The sequence below is a fragment of the Haliotis rubra genome, unplaced genomic scaffold (assembly GCF_003918875.1).
Source record: "Haliotis rubra isolate DU_JTF1 unplaced genomic scaffold, ASM391887v1 Scf49, whole genome shotgun sequence".
NCBI classification, from domain to species: Eukaryota; Metazoa; Mollusca; class Gastropoda; order Lepetellida; family Haliotidae; genus Haliotis; species Haliotis rubra.
Genome location: NW_025767179.1, coordinates 877,872 through 897,525, shown reverse-complemented (window position 1 = coordinate 897,525; position 19,654 = coordinate 877,872). Strand labels below are relative to the sequence as shown.

The following is a 19,654-nucleotide window of genomic DNA, read 5'->3' as shown; positions in this document are numbered from 1 at the left end:
ATAGTTTCAGAGTTGATTGTAAAGTATGATTATGTACAATCATTAGAGTGTATGTATATCAGAATACTTTCAAAGTCCCAGGTGTTTGCACCAAAACAGGGTGAAGTGTCTTGAAGTTAAACTTTCCCCACCTGTCAATCACACATGTGAGTGACAGACATATACTACTACATAATTAAAATATGTTAAATACACACAGTTATGTCTCGAAAAGAATTGTTTAAACAGATTTCACATATCTTGTATGGAACATTTTCAGTGTGTAAGATAATAGTTTTTAGTGCAAGTTGGAGTCTGCGAGATTTATTTACTTAGTTGTTGTGGGTATACATGGTTGTGCACCTACTTCATTCTGAAGCTGTAACAAATGTTCCTGTATTAGTACAGACAACATTTTAAGGTGCCTGAACTGCCTCTATCAAGTACATATAAAGTGATTCATTCACTGCAGGCAGTGGAGAGGCAGTAATTACCTATCCTGGAATTCTGGGGCTTTAGCACACATCTCAACGTATTCTTTAAATAAAGAATACCAGAGGCCGTATTTATAAAAGTTCAAGTTCTCGGAAAGAATACTCTTAGGTCGATAGAAATTTCTCAGTATTCTCTTCACTTAAGAGTAACTTTTTATTCTGAGAACTTTTTTAAATATAACCTCTGGTATTCTCTATTTAAAGAAGAATACATTGAGATGTGTTCATTTTTACCTATTTTCCTTACTTTATGAGACTGTGGGGGTGGAATGGGAGAATATGGGAACTGAGTGTCCTGTGACATTGGGACAACATTCTACTGGAGACTAAAGTAATTGAGCAGTGAACAACTTGAAGACAGTAATTGTGTTTAGACTCATTATGGTACCTCAGATACCTCAATTATCTACCCCCTATTCAGTAACATTGTTGAAGGAATCACATAAGGCATGTCGAGGAACACTGTTACCAGTAAAATTCATCTACATTTTACATTGTGTAAAGTGAGTGAGTGAGTTGAGTTTTACTCCGCACTCAGCAGTATTCCAGCTATATGGCAGAGAAAATGATTACAACACCATGAAGCAGATCAATCATGAAGACAGTTAAGACTATATCCTGATTAATAAAACGATACTTACATAACAATAGGGTATATGCAAGTACAAATAGAAATAACCCATTTCCCTAAATAACTTAATGATATAGTTTCTGTTGCTGTTTTCAGCACATTCAGTTGTTTGTATTACTTATCATGACAGCAATGGCTGGGATTAGCTGCTCCATGTGATATACCGATAATAGACTTCTTTTTGTGTTCAGTATATGGAAGTAGGATTACAAATTAGTTCAGAATGTTCTAATAATTCTAATACCTTCACCCATTGGTAATAAATAGTTTATTTCTTCATGAATGTATGTAAATATGTACAGATAGTATTTTTGTCCTAAAGGTAAAAAGATTTTTGGTTCCCAGGCAGAGAGGCATCTCTTATCATTGAACATTTCCTGTCTGCTCAACATATCCGTTTGATCCCAAAAGCATCATCACTGGCAGGTTTTTACCACAATGCACAAATGTCCATCCAAATGTTGAGAAAATGAATATATTACAACCTGAAGGACAAATACAGCTTGTTTAGCTTGACCTGAGCTACTTTACATATGCATGACCCGGGAGGTCAAAAGTCACAAATGGCAGGTCAAATTAACTTCATTAAAAAGGGGAGCAGAGAATGTTATTAATGCCTAAAAGCCCGGATTGGAAACATTAAACCATCTCTAGCTTCCTTTTTAAAGAAAGTTAGGACATTGCTGACGATTTCTCGACACTGAGATGTCAAACGGCGACCTTGTCTCGGCTGTTGACAATGAACTGACAAAGGTGCACCCCTTCACAATAATGGACCCAACCAGCTGTGACACGGTCACGCAATGCATTAGTATTCACTTGATCAGGTCAAGATGAACAAGCTGTAATAATATTCAAATTACCCAGCACATCTAGAGCACTTATAGATGTCTGTCACTTCATCCACCTGTCACAACCACTGGCTACATGATCATGAATTCATTTAAAGTAATAATGCCAAAAGACACAGTACACTATACCATTATTGATTTAAAGTAATGCTTGCAATGATCCTCAGAATTTATTAATGGGTTCCCCCTGGAGCCCCCACTCTTGTAATTGTAGTGGAAATCCTTTTGCAAAAAGACCATGTAAGTAACAGTGGGTGCCGAGCTGGGGTATGCATTTTACGCAAAGGAATGCTATACTTTGTGTATAAGGAATGGATCACATCATAATTATTAGATCCAACATGATCAAGTGTCCATATCCAGGATTGCAAATCCAAGGTAGTCTGATGTGAGAAAACTCAAACTCATTGTATCCTTGGTTTCTTGTATCATATCTATGTTTCTAGCAAAGAACATGCCCACAGACAGCATATATAGTGAAATAAGTCAGGATCTTGAATCCATAATATAGAACAGCTTCCAGATTCATCAGTGGAAAACACTGCATCTCTTGTACTGAAGGTTGTGGTACCTCTATACTGTAGAAGTTAGGTCTTCTTGAATTAGAAAAACGACAAATATATTCACACCATCCTACTTATCCAAAGCGGTTGAAGAGTTCATTCCAGACATCTGACCACAGAACTACCTAACTAACAGCATGGCACCCTGACAGTCTGTTCAAGGCTACATAGTTTTGATGGAAGGTCAGTGTTGGCATGGGTACTACAAATATGTACCCTAGGTATACAAATAATCAGAGTGGAGTATGTTACCCTAGGATGAGTCTGTTGCACATTGCTCAGTGCACTTAAAAGGTACCTTGACTAAGCATGGAAACGTTTCTTCAGTTTCAGAAAAGTCATAACAATGGCGACTACAGCCAATTAGTTTTCAGTTTGCTTGTTTCACATTAAGTAAATCTGTAGAGAGATTCACCAGAAATTACTCAAAAGGATATCAGGTGTCCCAGGCTACCACAATTCAGTATAGCCACCAATCTCAGTGAGAACAATTGTGGACTGGAATAGCTAACACCTGAATGTGCAGTCAGAATGGCTTTACAACCTACCTGTTCTGCTACAGGCCACCATAGCACTTGCTTGTTTCTTGAGACACAACAGTGTCTGCATCTTTGGATCCCTAAATTCCTAACTTTAACAGTAGGGTCACATTTTCATGGCTTTCATGGTTCATTTTGAAGTCTGAATCAGGCTGATTAGGTTAGGAAATCAACGCCTGGGAACCAATTCTGTGTCTCCTTTAACTTTACCATTGTTGTTTATTTAGTACACAATCAATTAAACTGGTGTCAGTGAGTAAATGGATATGATTCTAGATATATGCATTATTCCAGCTTCTCAACAGGGCCGCTAAGTTTTGCTTCCCACATTGTACCCATTCAAAGGAGCTGGAGGCTGGAGAAATGGGCAAACATCTGAACCATGAGTCTAGCCTGCCACCCATCTCTAATCAAACAATGATCCCGAGTTGAAGAACTTCTTGCTCATGGCCTCCAGCTTCTTCTTCTCACGGACGACGGTGTCCCTGTGATGCATCAGCTCTTTCTTCTCAGTCTGGACAGTGTCCAGCGTGGCCTCCAGCCTCTGTAGACTGGCCCTCAGAGCCCCCTTCTCCCCCTCCAGGCGCCGGGTCTGTGTCTTCAACTCCTTCGCCTCCTGTGTCAGTTGTTGTATCTGTAGTTGGAAGACAGGACATTGTTTTAACTGCTTATGAGATGCATGCCTGTGACTTTGACAGGCATTTACAGGGGTCAATATATTTGTGACTGGGACCCTTTGTAATGAAATTTGGCTGTCAGGAACAGGAAATAGAACACAAACTATATGTGACGGCTTATGCATGGACAGAGTAACAAAAATTATGTATATTGCCGAGCTGTATTATATTATTGCTCATGTGTTTGTTTGTTGTATCCAGCATCATTCCACTGATATGAAGGCGGCCTGTGAATCATCATATCTGAATCATCAACCCAGTGATTGATATTGGGAGCATTGATCCACACTCATGACACACAATCAACCAAGTTACAGAATCTCACCACTTGATCCACTTAGTATGCTTTCAAATGTGGCAGAAATGTTAAAGATATCTATATGACTTACAACTTACTTTCAAAGTGTGATTATCAAACTCAATGGTAAGAAAATACAAGAAATACTGTATTATCTTTTCACAATGCTGAAGTTTATGGTAAGCAGATCCATAAAGAAAGGGAGACATACAAGCACATAAATAACATATGTTCGAGATAGCTCTGACTTCAAAGCCAAGGAATGTGTCCGGGCATACCACTCTATTTTGAATAACAAAAAAAATGATTTCTTTACCTGAAATGCTACCGATTTTGATTCAGTATTTTAGAAATGTATAGATGTTTGCTGTCGATATTTCAGTTTCTCAATCTGGGGTAGGTATTGGGTAACAGGGCAGAGACCTGATTGTTTCCTGATTGTTATATCAAACAGTTGCTTAACCCTGGTTACAAGCTGACCTGTCTCATACCAAGTACAAGCTATGTTATAACGCTGCTGACCTGGCCAACCATCTTCTTGTCTGGCTCCTGTAGGCGTCGGACATTACTACGCATGCCTGTGTTCTCTGACATCAACTGGGCATTCTCATCTTGAAGTTTGTTCAGCTCACGGGTCAGTGCCTTCAGTGTTCCAACAGCCTCCTTGTTCTCGGACCTTAGCAAATTCCTCTCTTCATCAACTGTTTTCAGTGTTGTGCGTAGTTTCTGCTCCTCAGACTTCACCTGTGTGGGATAGACATGGGTTATAAATGGAGGCATTACTTTGAACTTGCCTTACAGTGATATAGTATTGCAGTTTTTTCATTGCATGCCATTTTGTGTGAATTTTCTCTTTGACAAGAAAAGGAGGAAAGCTCAAACAGAATGGATGACTCAAGCTTCAGAAAGCAACATTCATGTATTCTCCCATAAGGTTTTAATCCAGTGTCTGGTTGTATCACCTTGTCTAGTGACTTGTTGAATCACCTTGACCAGTGTCAGGTTGTCTCACCTGCACAGTGTCAGGTTGTTTCACCTTGACCGGTCTGGTTGACTCACATTGCCCATTCTCTGGTTGACTCATCTTCAACAGTGTCTTGTTGACAAATGTTCAACAGTGTCTGGTTGTCTCCCCTTACCAGTGTCTGGTTGTTGTATCTTTCTCAGGACTGGTGGGCATCAACTGTGTCTGCGACTCACCTTCACAGTGTCTGGCTGTGTAAAATTGCCCAGTGTCTGGATGACTCACCTTGCCCAGTGTCAGGTTGTCTCACCTGCCACTGTCTGGTTGACTCATCTTGCCCTGTGTCAGGTTGTCTCACCTTCAGAGTGTCTGGTTGACTACATTGCCCAGTGTCTGGTTGTCTCACCTGCCCAGTGTCAGGTGGACTCACCTTGCCCAGTGTCTGGTTGTCTCACCTGCCCTGTCTGGTTGTCGCCCCTGTCCAGTGTCTGGTTGTCTCACTTGCCCAGTGTCTGTTTGACTCACCTTCAGAGTGTCTGTTTGACTCACCTTCAGAGTATCTGGTTGTCTCATCTGCCCTGTGTCTGGTTGACTGACCTGCACAGTGTCTGACTGTCTTACATTGCTATGTGTTGGCTTGTCTCACCTTGACAAATGTCTGGTTGTCTCACCTGCCCTGTCTGGTTGTCTCACTTGCCCAGTGTCAGGTTGATTTACCTGCAAAGTGTCTGACTGTCTTACATTGCTAGGTGTTGGCTTGTCTCACCTAGCCCAGTATCAGGTTGTCTCACCTGCACAGTGTCTGACTGTCTTACATTGCTAGGTGTTGGCTTGTCTCACCTTGCCCAGTGTCTGGTTGTCTCACCTGCACAGTGTCTGACTGTCTTACATTGCTAGGGTCACCTTTCTGTCTCACCTTGTATCCTGGTTGTCTCCCTGTCTCACCCTGCCCAGTGTCAGATTGTCTCACCTGCACAGTGTCTGACTGTCTTACATTGCTAGGTGTTGGCTTGTCTCACCTTGCCCAGTGTCAGGTTGTCTCACCTGCCCTGTCTGGTTGTCGCACCTGTCCAGTGTCTGGTTGTCTCACTTGCCCAGCGTCTGTTTGACTCACCTTCAGAGTGTCTGTTTGACTCATTTTCAGAGTATCTGGTTGTCTCATCTGCCCTGTGTCAGGTTGTCTCACCTGCATAGTGTCTGACTGTCTTACATTGCTAGGTGTTGGCTTGTCTCACCTTGCCCAGTGTCTGGTTTTCTCAACTGCACAATGTCTGACTGTCTAACATTGCTAGGTGTTGGCTTGTCTCACCTTGCCCAGTATCAGGTTGTCTCAACTGCACAATGTCTGACTGTCTAACATTGCTAGGTGTTAGCTTGTCTCACCTTGCCCAGTGTCAGGTTGTCTCACCTGCACAGTGTCTGACTGTCTTACATTGCTAGGTGTTGGCTTGTCTCACCTTGCACAGTGTATGGTTGTCTCACCTGCACAGTGTCTGACTGTCTTACATTGCTAGGTGTCGGCTTGTCTCACCTTGCCAAGTGTCAGGTTGTCTCACCTGCCCTGTCTGGTTGTCTCACCTGTCCAGTGTCAGGTTGTCTCACCTTCAGAGTGTCTGGTTGACTACATTGCCCAGTGTCTGGTTGTCTCACCTGCCCAGTGTCGGGTTGACTCACCTTGCCCAGTGTCAGGTTGTCTCACCTGCCCTGTCTGGTTGTCTCACCTGTCCAGTGTCTGGTTGTCTCACTTGCCCAGTGTCTGTTTGACTCACCTTCAGAGTGTCTGTTTGACTCACCTTCAGAGTATCTGGTTGTCTCATCTGCCCAGTATCAGGTTGTCTCACCTGCACAGTGTCTGACTGTCTTACATTGCTATGTGTCGGCTTGTCTCACCTTGCCAAGTGTCAGGTTGTCTCACCTGCCCTGTCTGGTTGTCTCACCTGTCCAGTGTCTGGTTGTCTCACTTGCCCAGTGTCTGTTTGACTCACCTTCAGAGTGTCTGTTTGACTCACCTTCAGAGTATCTGGTTGTCTCATCTGCCCTGTGTCTGGTTGACTGACCTGCACAGTGTCTGACTGTCTTACATTGCTAGGTGTTGGCTTGTCTCACCTTGCCCAGTATCAGGTTGTCTCACCTGCACTGTGTCTGACTGTCTAACATTGCTAGGTGTTGGCTTGTCTCACCTTGCCCAGTATCAGGTTGTCTCAACTGCACAATGTCTGACTGTCTAACATTGTTAGGTGTTAGCTTGTCTCACCTTGCCCAGTGTCAGGTTGTCTCACCTGCACAGTGTCTGACTGTCTTACATTGCTAGGTGTTGGCTTGTCTCACCTTGCACAGTGTATGGTTGTCTCACCTGCACAGTGTCTGACTGTCTTACATTGCTAGGTGTTGGCTTGTCTCACCTTGCCCAGTGTCTGATTGTCTCACCTGCACAGTGTCTGACTGTCTTACATTGCTAGGTGTTGGCTTGTCTCACCTTGCACAGTGTATGGTTGTCTCACCTGCACAATGTCTGACTGTCTAACATTGCTAGGTGTTGGCTTGTCTCACCTTGCCCAGTGTCAGGTTGTCTCACCTGCACAGTGTCTGACTGTCTAACATTGCTAGGTGTTGGCTTGTCTCACCTTGCCCAGTGTCTTATTGAGGTATCCTGACTCCACCTCCACCTTCTTCAGGTCCTGCTCCAGCTTCCTGTTTTCCTGGAAGAATGTCCCCACCATTTCCTTGTTCTCGTTGTCATCTGATTGTAGCATGTTCCTTTCATTCAGCAGATGCTCATATTTGTCCTTAGAGATGTAAAATAATGTTGATTTGATATAGTGTGACAGTGTTTCAACCGTTGTTGGGCTGTGTTTAAACTTTAGTGTCTACAGTAATCAGAAATTATCTATTTGCAATAATTGTAACAGCTTACTATGTTGATACATACCAATAGGCTATTTTCAGATGAACTTTTCAACCAGACAGAAATTTTACTAGAATCAGGTTTAGTTTGAGTAGCTAAGGTCAGCCTTTCCAGCAATGTAAATGATTGCTCTCTGTGACCGGTTTTGCTGCTCCAAGTATGAATACAAATTATATATAGCTCTGATAATGCTGATTATAGCTCTAATACCTTTAATAGACTTGCAGGATAATTCTTTCTATTGTGATCAAAAAGGGAATGGAGTGGAGGGAGTGGAGATGTGATCTACTTATTATTTTTCATAATCTGAGCTACTAATTCATGTCGAAATCAGTGCACTACTTTTATACCTGGAGGATATCATATTGAGTCTGCAGCTCTCGTATCCCATCCTGAATGAGCACAGCAGCTGGTTGCCCAGGCTTCTGACGATTCTCTCGCCCAGACCCCTTCTTTGTCTTCTGACCTTCTCGGTTGGTCTTACTGCCATTGCCATTCTTCCCTCGACTTGTTTGGTTTCCACCTTTGTCTTTGCCCTGTCCAATTTTTATGCAATCATTCTACATTATGTGCCAGTATCTTACAATTTTAACAATTAATAAAGATTGGATCTTTCATCAGACAAATGTTCATTATGAAAACAAAGTGGCTCAGTGACAGTGGGAACACGCGTTTACACATACATGTATTTCCAACCAGAGCTGGTGATGATCGCATAATGGTATAAGATTCTGATATCACACCTTTTTATAAGGACTCGCATCTCGTGATGTTCTTCTGCCCCTTTGTTCCTCTTCCTCATCCTCCTCTGTGATGTTAAGTCCAGCCTTGCAGTCCTCAAGGTCCATCTCCACTTGATGCACCATCTCTGACACCTTCTGAGCCAAGCCCTCAGGATCATTCTCAAACCGGTCCAGATTTGTCTTACCCTTTGACCCATTCACAATAGGATCAAGGCCATTATGAATGACTTTGCGCAGTATTCGTTCAGTTTTCTGTCCTTCAAATGTACGTGGAGTCTGATCTGTTTCTTCAGAATAAACTTGTGATAGACGTAATGCAAGCCCTCGTACTTTCGTTTCAGGAACTCTGCTAGATCGCAGGTATGTTTCTATTTTCTCTCGCTGCACTGAAAATGTGAGAAACAAGATTTGTAGCATGTTAGATTCAATAAACATGTTGTTAGGGATTGTTAGAATCAAGGAATCCTCGTTAAAACCAACAAACACACACAAAAAAACAAACAACACACACACACACACACACACACACACACACACACACACACACACATAGGTAAGGGATGGTGGTGTAGCTTAGTGGTAAAGATGTTTGATTTTCAAGATGATGGCCTTGGTTTGATTTGTTAAAATGAGTAAAGCCCATTTCTACCATCCCAGTGAAAATGTACCTAATGATATAAAACCCATCTCATTCATAAACACATGAAATCAATAGTCCTGGGTCCTGATCCACAAAGTGTTCGTAACTCTATAGTGAGTGAGTGAGTTAATATTTAACGTCGCATCGGCAATATTTCAGCCATATCGTGACGGGAACATTTGATATTGAAATGAAATATATGTATATTATAAAAAACCTGCCGACGAAGGACAGTAAAACAACTAGACTATCACAGATATGTATGTAAAACTAGTAATTAAATCTAAAACGTTTTAACTATAGGGGAAAAACAATACAGTATAAAAATGGGCTATAAATCGCCAATAACTGAAGGTAGATCACCATACCAGGGACCATGGGGACTTACATTACTTTTGCTACCTGCATGGACCATAGTTGGATTTATTCCATCCCTTCAGCCATTGGCGACAGAAGAGAAATCTAGCCATAAATTAAAAGCACACATATTCTACGATTAAAAACGTGGCAAGCCAAAATTTACTCTAAATGTGTTGGGACTTACGTACCCTCGTAACTCTATAGGTTATCAAAGGCCCTATGAACGTTGGTTATGGTCACAAGATGTCATATATTGACTTGTTACTGTGAACCCATGTTTTTTCAAAATACATAATGAAGAGAAAATTATGGTAATTACCTCTTGATGTTTGAGAAGATTTAGCATCATTATTGTCGTCTTCATCATCATCACCATCATCATACTTGTTCATCCTCTCGGAGGACCTGGCAAGCATTTCTCGTCTTCCATTTTCGACTTTGTCCTTGTATTGGTCAAAAGTTAGGCTTTCCCTACTTTGACTTCTATCTCTCCTGTAATCATCCTGACCATCTTCTTTCTTGTAGTCATCTCGTTTGTCATTGTTCCTGCTGTCACCTTGTCTGTCTGGACTATAATCCCTACCAAGACTACCATTTGATCCTCTTCTGGGACTGTCATCTCTCCCTTTCCTGTCATCAATCGGGGTTTGTCTTTTATTCTGGTTCCAGGAATTTGGACTATGGCTTCTGTTTTTATCATTCTTCTCTGTCTTATCTCTTGAACTGACATAATTATTTTCACTGATATCAGGAAACCTCCCTATCTGGTCTCTAGCATCCCTGTTGTATCTATCAAATGAGGGGCTGGGACTTCTACCTGGTTTTGGTCCAGCCTTTCTGTTTGGACTCTGCTGCTGTTTCTTGTCTTGTCCATAAGGTAATTCATCAAGAGTTTCATTAACCTGTGTTTCATATTTGTTACCACTTTTGTTATGATTGGCCTTCCCTGGAGCATTTCTGGGTGTTTTAGAGCCACCCTTTCCAGACTGTGCATTGGTTGCTATTCCTCTTTGTCCTGCTGGTTGCGTTTTCTGGCTGATATCATTTCCCTTTTTACCATGTGCCTCCTCATCTCCAAATTGCTCTTTCTGATTAGCTGTAGTGCCTTTGCCTGTACCAGTGGGTCCCTTCCCTGACTGACCCTTTTGATTGGCTGGTCCTGCCTTTCGAGTTGCCTGTGCTGCAGTACCTTTAGCTGTTCCTTCTTCCCACCTTGTTGGGCAGTGGTTCCATTAGTTGTTTCCTTTCCAGTCTTCTGATTTTCTTTGTCAGATGTTTTTACATTGTTTGAGGTACCTGCTTTCCTTGTTTGACCTCTGGGTGTATTTTCTTTCCCAGCTGCTTGTGAACCTCTGTTTGTCTGGCCTGTCCTCTGGTTCACTTCATCCTTGACAGCTTTCTTGCCTCTTGCCTCAGCTTCATTTGTGTTGGTCTTCTCCACACTGGTTTGGTTGCTGCCCATGCTATAAATACCATATCAAGATACCAAAGTCAAGAAGTGCTGGATTTAAAGTGGTTTCCATTTTAAGATCTGTGAGCTGTTCAGTATTAGAAACCAAACACCTTTGTAATCTTAAATTTGACTCCTTTCTTGAGAACAAAATAGAGTAGAGTACCATGTTTTCCATCATCCATTAAAATCAGTGGAACATACTTCCATCCTTATCAAAATATTTGATTCCTTCACAAAACTTTGGCAAGTCAGAAATAAGATATAATGTGAGCAAGTATGGTATATATTATAAACAAAACTCTGATATAAGAAGGGCATATCAAAGGATGACTTTTTGCTTGTTGGCTTGTTTCCCCCTCATATCTACCAGTGGGTATATAGATTAAGTAAATGTGTATCGTTACTTCATACAAAGTGAACTTTATGGTACCTACAGATACAGAAGTTTGCTATGATCTTCGATAAAAATATAATGACAAAAATTACAAATTGAGAGAGATTGATTTTATGTAGCAATGCAGATTTTACTTTTGTTCAAAATATTAATTGCAATGTGTTTGCATTTTCATTCCAGGGACTAAATTTTTTATAATTGTTGTCTACACTTATTTTGTATTAATGAGTTAATAAGCAGACTGTGAAGTATTTATTGTTGACATATTTATATATAGGAATCATTGACGTCAATATTTTTGTGTTCAGGTAATTCTTGAATGAAAAAATTGTGTTTCTATGTTAATACCTCCATAAACTCTAAATATATTGAAATCAGTTGTTTATTGATTAAAACATGTAAAAGAACAAAACTTTTCTCTTGCAAAATAAGGGTGTTTTGGAATGAAGATTTTTTTGCTTTTTATATAAGGAATGTTGATGAAACAGTTTGTTGATTCATAGGGATACCTTATGAAAGAGATGTAATCCATGTATAACCAGTTAATACAGTATTATGGCTGGTGATTGAAGGATTTAGGCCCTAGCTTTGTATATCTTGTACATTAGGACTGTACTGTATTACCGTTATACAACAATTTTATACAGCAAAACAATATGTATTGCAATATTGTTTTTGAGAACTGGTACATTGGGTAAAACATTATGTTTGTCTTAATCTCCATGGTTTAAGTTACAATCATCTACACATGCTTTTATTCACCTCTGATGTTTCTCTTTGCAATTAATTGACAAAATGCTATACCTTACATATTTTAGATTGTTTAAATAGAAAGTATCTCTTACTATCCAAGTCCGAGACTGATGATATCAGAACCATTTTCTTTGATTTTAGAGCCTTAGTGCGTAGAAAATAGGATCTGCATGTATGGTGTCACTCAATGTGAAACACTTTAGCTCCCAATTAATCACAATATGCATTGCAGCAGGATGCCTGTATTGCAGTGTAATTGCCCCTACTCCACCCGAAGAAAGGGAAAGAACTAGCCCAGAAACTTGGTAAACAAATATTAAAAGAAGTTGTTATCCATAAGATTTATCTTGTATTAGTTTTATTGTAACTGGGTACTTTTCTTTTCAAGAGCATTTAAAAAATAGCAAGAGCATTTCAATAATAAAAATAAATACTTTATGACTATGAGCAATATAGTTTTAAAGGTATAACCTGAAAGTCTATTACTTAATAAATTAAGCATTATGCAAGCCTGAATTGTTTTGTATTGCCTTCTTTGCATAGTTGTCAAGGCAAACTTTAGAATCATTTGTACAGTAGAAGAAACAGCTTACTCTTTATCGAAACAATAATAATGTATTTCCTGAATATTATATCATGTCAGTATTATTCTCCAAAGATAAATATTTTCCTTTGATAGTGGCATGATTGAATCATCAGTTTACAAGTAAAATAAACACTCATATGAAGAATGTGTGCTGACCACTGACCTATTGTAGTATCCTCTAGCTGTGCGCTCCATCAACAGTCCTCTGTGTAATCCTTAGATCACTTTAGGTGACACTTAAACTGTCAAAATCAGTTGTTGTGATGTCCAGACGTCACCGTATGTCATTAGCTACATACACAGGGGTGGGACGACTCACTGGTTACTATTTGCCTTCCTTCCAAACTTGTAACTATACATTCAACTGTTATTGTCATATATTTGGACATGTGTGAAATGTAACTGCAGACTGTGTAGAACGTGATGTTCACCATGTAACCCTTGACCACCACATCATATAGCAGTCATTGATATTCTTTGTGGGTGGAGAATTATTGCTGATTGCTCCTTGTGTAAACAGTTCATTCAGGTTTTGTATAACTGAGGTGAAACTATTTATGTGATGTCTTGTTGAGTACAAACAGAATGCAGTCTGTATCCCTCGGAAGTGTCAGTTTAAATATGGCGCTATATTGTCAACGTTTTAATGGTTCCTATTTAGTTTGTGTTTCTTCCTTGATGACTTGTAGCACCACGGCTGTTTGCCATGCTCTCTGTCCGTGTTTTCTACACAGTGGGTATAGTGCTGTGTGTCCATATTTGTTGTGTCTATGGGCACAACTTGGCAGTGTATGGACAGCATGCCGTATCCACGATGTCTGCACAAAAACACTGTGATCAGATAGTTGGCTCCTAGGGTAGCTAGTTGGGTGCTTCAGGGTAGCAACATTGTATTTTTTATTTTTGTGTTGCCAACTTTCATATTTGATCCATGTTGGCATGTTCTAATGTTAATTTGCAATAATGCAAAGGAATCTTCCTATAAGATTAATTCAAGCAAGAAAATTTATTCATTAGTTTGATAAGCTATCATACACTTGGAGGCATGACTGTCCAACAGCTTTAATATGATTTTTGTTCTGTACTTAGCTCAGATTCCTTATTTCTCTTCTAAATCAATTCAGATGGGCAGCTTGATTGTCTGTTATCAGTCAGAAGTGATGGTATCATTATGCAATGCATGGCCAGTTTGTGATGTCTGTGATTGTTTCATGAAGGACTCACTGACTGTCAGCATATCATCAGTGGATACAGCCCAGTACGGTTTTACCTTATAAGGTCTTATAAGATTCTTATAAGATTTTTATAAGATGAATTCTTGAAAGATTCTAATTATAAGAAATCAAAATGGTGTTTCTTATATGATTCTCATATTTCCCAAAAATTTCTTATAAGAATTTTTCATCGTTTTCTTATTTTGTATGAGAAACATATAAGAAGTTAAAATTTTCATTTTTTTACAAACTTTATTCTCTGATATCTACAATAAAGATAACATACATGAAACATAACATCATTGAAAAATTTGTTCTTCTAAAACTACATAATTTGCAAGGGTTTTTCAGTTATATTCAAAACACAATCCTTTCAAAACACTGTGTAAGTGATAAATATTACATACATTGGTATAATATTAAATTGGTTGATTAAATGTTTAACACAATAATTGTGTTTGGTTGTCACTGTAAAGTATTAAGACAGAAGATTATTGCATTATGGAAATACAGTTCTTTGTGCTAACTTCAAAGGAATAAGTTGATAAATGGGTCATTCTCAAAAAAAGGCCAAATTCGTGCTATGAAAAATATGAAAATACAAAGCATCATACTGAATTATCTCATTATTGTTTTGAATTGTCAACACATTAAAAAATGCGGTCATGATAATTTGCACACAGGAAAGTAATAAAATATTTTTTAAATAAACTTTTTTAAAGTATCCACTGAAAAACCCCGTCAGTGGTGTAACAAGCATAAAAGTATTCTTTTTCAAACTTTGATGTCAGATAAGGAATTTTTCACATTTGTCATTATTTACAAACTTTTTCTATTTTCAAATATAAATTAAATCGTTTCATTATTCTCACATATTTAATTGTAAATTTGGCAAAAAGGGCTTGGTGTGAGAAGAATGTAATGGTAACATATGATATTTTTTTCTGAAATAACTTGTATACTTAAGACTGAAGATGTTTTATGTATACAGTGGTATTAAAGCTGTTTTCAGTAAACATAAAATATCAGTCTAACTGTTAAATTATTCTTTTGAAATAATTAAATGTTATCAAATATGCATGTTACACCACTGATATTTTTTTGATATCCTGCCTGTTACACCACTGAACTTTCTGCAACTTACTGGAACAGTAAACCAAATCAACAGCCATATGATGCTTTGGATTACTTAATAATCATCATTGGAGAACGGCTTTCCAACATGTGGCATTGGAAAACAAATGATATCAACAGTTACGATTAAAATGTACAAATTCAAAGAATACTGTGACACCAATGACATGTTGTGTTACACCACTGATTTTTCTTTACCTCACTCTAAATATAAATCCAAATTAATTGCCTTTAATTGATAATTAACAGATTTAAACAGCTCAACAGCAAATTCTGAACACTCAGATTTTAAAGGGTTTTAAAAAATAATATACAAAAGCAATAAAATGAACAAATTGTAGTAATATTGTTACACCAATGACATTTTTTGTTACACCACTGATTTTTATTGAATTAACTTCAAAGATAAATTCAAATTAATTGCCTTTAATTGATCACTAACAGAATTGAACAGCTCAATAGCAAATTCTGAACACTCAGATTTTAAAAAGGTTTTTCAAAAATAATGTACAAAAGCAATAAAATGTACATATTGTTGTAATATGGTTACACCAATGACATTTTTGTTACACCACTGATTTTTATTGAATTAACTTCAACGATAAATTCAAATTAATTGCCTTTAATTGATCATTAACAGAATTGAACAGCTCAATAGCAACTTTTAAACGCTCAGATTTTAAAAGGTTTTTCAACAATAATATTTAAAACAATAAAATGAACATATTGTAGTAATACTGTTGCACCAATGACATTTTTTGTTACACCACTGATTTTTCTGAACTTTATATACTAATATACCAGAACAAATTACCTTCACAGACTTTACATGAGTTAATGGTCATAAAATATACTGGATAAATACAATGCAAAGCAGTTGAGTTTTGTGAACAAGTGACTTAAATGAACATTTTGTCAGTGGTGTAACAAAAATGTCAGTGGTAGTAACATTTTCCCATGTTATACCACTGACAGTTACACCACTGACCTATTCCCACTTTTATGAACTTTATAACAATTAATGCTCCCTAACCACAGACCACCTGGCATAAATGTTGATGTTTTAGCAACTTTGATGTACTTTAAATAAACATTTTTATGAAAAAGAACACATGAACAAGAAATCAACGTTACACCACTGACTCAATAAAAAGTTATGATATAAAGTACACTCACCAACTGCATCAAACTTCAACATCAAAATAAAATTTGGCCTCCACGAGAAAAAAGTCATCAGTAAAGGGACCATTTAGTGTTTCATATTTTTTACTCAAACGAGATAATTATTAATGTCACAAGTTTATATTCGTTACACCACTGACTGTGACATTTTGGACAGTCATTGTATTCATTGTAATTATGTGATTTTCATTTTGTTTTCAATATTTCATGCAGGAATGTGTTTTTAATATTGGTGTTTCATTCTAAATCTTTAAAAAATATGTATAAATACCCTGGAATTTAAACTTTATGGTACTGCAAAGTAATGTCGCTGTCCACTGACAGTGGTTTTTCTTTCAAAATGATGATAAAAACCCAATTTTGTCCCAAAAATAACAAACAGGTACACCATTTTACATCATTACAAAAATACATTTTCCTTTCATAATATGATTTTTGAAAAAAAATGGAAAACAATATTTTCAGAGCAATGTGTTACTGACCAAAAGTTGGGCAAATTTTGAGAATGACCCAAATTCTGTTACGACTGGGTCTGTTAATTAGAAGATAAAGCTATTCTGTTTTCAATTTTGCAGTCCTTTATCGTTGATATAAGACTGCTAAATGTAATTTAAAAACTGAACGCGTCAGCGTGAGGTTTTAAATTAAACATTTAGCGGTCTTAAATCAACGATAAAGGACCGCAAAATGTAAAACAGAGTAGCTTTATCTTCATTCTAGCACGACTGATAAGCGTTTTAAAACCGAACTGTTTGGCACCCAAGAACAGTGCACACAAGGCGGAAATGGGGCCTTTTTCCTGGAAATCACTTGGAATTGTCCCGTTGAGGGACAGGTTGTGTAATGAACAAAATAAGACATTTTCAACAACATAAATGCTTTTTTTCAGGAACAAGTATGATTGGTATTTGTAACAAGTAGCATACATAAATAAAAAAAATTATTTGATTTTTCTCAAGCGAATTCTTGATCTCCCCTACTCTATGACAATCGACTCACCCCAATTCAAGCCGTGAACTCGCTAAGTTTAGTCGCCGCTAACTTTATTCACGGAAATAATTGTTGATAACCACCCTACTGTTCCCAATTCGGAAAAGACCTGACATGCCACATTTTATGTGGGATACATGGACAGTGGAAGTGGAAGGACTGGGCATTACGGCTGGGACGGAACCGGTCAGGTTAGGACGTGTGGGCCGACGTGTGTTGTCGACGTTATGCCCACTAGATCTGGACCCTGTTTGAATATACTGCCACTTTTGCGCTGCTGACGGATTTTCCAGCTCCGTAGTTTCTTCATTGGGATTAGGGTCAAGAAATTCTTCTTCCAACCATGCGCTCTTTACTTCAAAAACACCAAAGATGCAGCTGAGGTAGAAATTGCCGATGTCAGACATGTTTGTTTACAAACAATAGGGTCAACGAGTACGTTGTAGTCATACCGTGTGAATCGGTCACTTTAATTAGCTGTCCTTAAACTGTCATTTAAGTACAGTTTTGATGAGCTCTCAGCCAATCAGAATCGAGTATCACACATTTGTCTTGCTAGAATCTGTAAGACTGTATATGTATTCAACTGAGTTTACTATATTTGAAAAAATATACAATGATACTTGCAAATGACTTTGCCAGTAGAGGTGTGTAAAATAATGTCATGAGATGAAGGGATAGCTGATATTACTTGACAGATAGACAGATGGATGTGTGGTCTTGCTCATGAGAATGCAAAGTTAATTACAAGTAGTGTGGTGAAACTATACCTTTATTGTTATGTGATTTTCCTAACATAATGTAGCTGATGTTGTCTATTTGTGGTATTTTTGTACAGTGGGAGAGTATACCATTTTTGTAATTTTAAGTGCTTATTGGAAGGTTAGTTTATCAAATCAAATGCTTTAATTTTCACCTAAATGGTGGCAGGTGACACTACTGTTTGTTTGTTGTACAGGTAGCTAAACAGGCAAGTCTCATGTTTAAAGAACAAGTTTTTGAGATCATTACACAGTATAAAACATCACCACTTTACTTCAAGGTAGTAGGGGCGGTGGGGTAGCCTAATGGTTAAAGCGTTCGCTCGTCACACTGAAGACCCGGGTTCGATTCCCCACATGGGTACAATGTGTGAAGCCCATTTGTGGTGTCCCCCGCCGTGATATTGCTGGAATATTGCTAAAAGCGGCGTAAAACCATACTCACTCACTCACTTCAAGGTAGTGGTATCATGTTCACAGGTGTTCAGCAGTGTAGAATAAGGCTGCAGTAGTTACTTCCCTTGATGTAGTCGACGGGGATATGACTTGTATTAATCAATACTCCCACTGACTGGATATGTTGTGTAACATATGCCCTCACTAAAACAATACAGCCCTGACTGGGTGTTGAAAGTAACTGTCTTTAAGCAAAGGAAGCAGTTATAATGTATGATGTTTTAACCCTACTTCTGCTGTGAATACTCAAAGTTCTACACCAGATGTATATACAAATATGGACCAAGCTGCTGTAATTACATTTCAAATAGTACTTTTAGTGAACAGAAAATTCTTTTGATGACTCTTCATAGAGTCCAGGGAAGTTTCAAGTTCAGTGGGAAATGTTGCCCAACTATATGTCTGATCTTGCTAACTGTATCCTTGAACAAAAGATATAATTTTTTGCCTCTGAACTTTAAGAAGATGTTTGTCTGATGATGGTAGGGATGGTGATGGTGAATGTTTTGGAAGCAAGTCAAGCAGGTATTCTGGTGCAGTCTGGCAATAACACTTGTTATTGTAACTTAGGACTTCCAACTGTCGCTCCAGTAGGCAGCCAGTCCCAAGATACTCATCACTGGTGTCAGGGTGCATCCAGTCATCCGTGCCTACCACCCACACAGCGACATAATGATAGCAACAACAACAATAATAATACTAAATCGGTTTACAGTAAACCAGATTCTATTCACCAGATGAATAATTAGATGTGACTGTACACACCCAGTCAGTGGATTTGGGACTCCTCTGTTTTTATTCTCAACTCCCTGGGGAGTATACAACCCAAACTGCCTGTCAGGTGCCTGGAGGTTAACAGGACTGTTACCATCTCATCCTGCTGGGTACTCTTTCACTTCTCAGTGAAAAGATTCCTCTAAAATGGTCACTTGCCTAATGAACTATCACATGTGTTACCACCAGGGTAACCCATCACCTCAGTGCTTCAGTATCAATTTATGTATGCGCAGCAGTGTGTTCTTCATTGGGTTTACTTTACCTGCCCCTGTCATTTAAGTGAGTGAGTGAGTGTAGTGTTCCAGTCCTC

The 19,654-nt window shown here is 38.5% G+C and overlaps 1 protein-coding gene across 1 annotated transcript in view; it reads left to right on the top strand.

Annotated features, from left to right (window-relative positions):
• Positions 1 to 19,654, top strand: part of LOC124291333 (serine-rich adhesin for platelets-like) — a 148,829-nt gene that overhangs the window by 5,246 nt on the left and 123,929 nt on the right. The window lies entirely within an intron of this gene.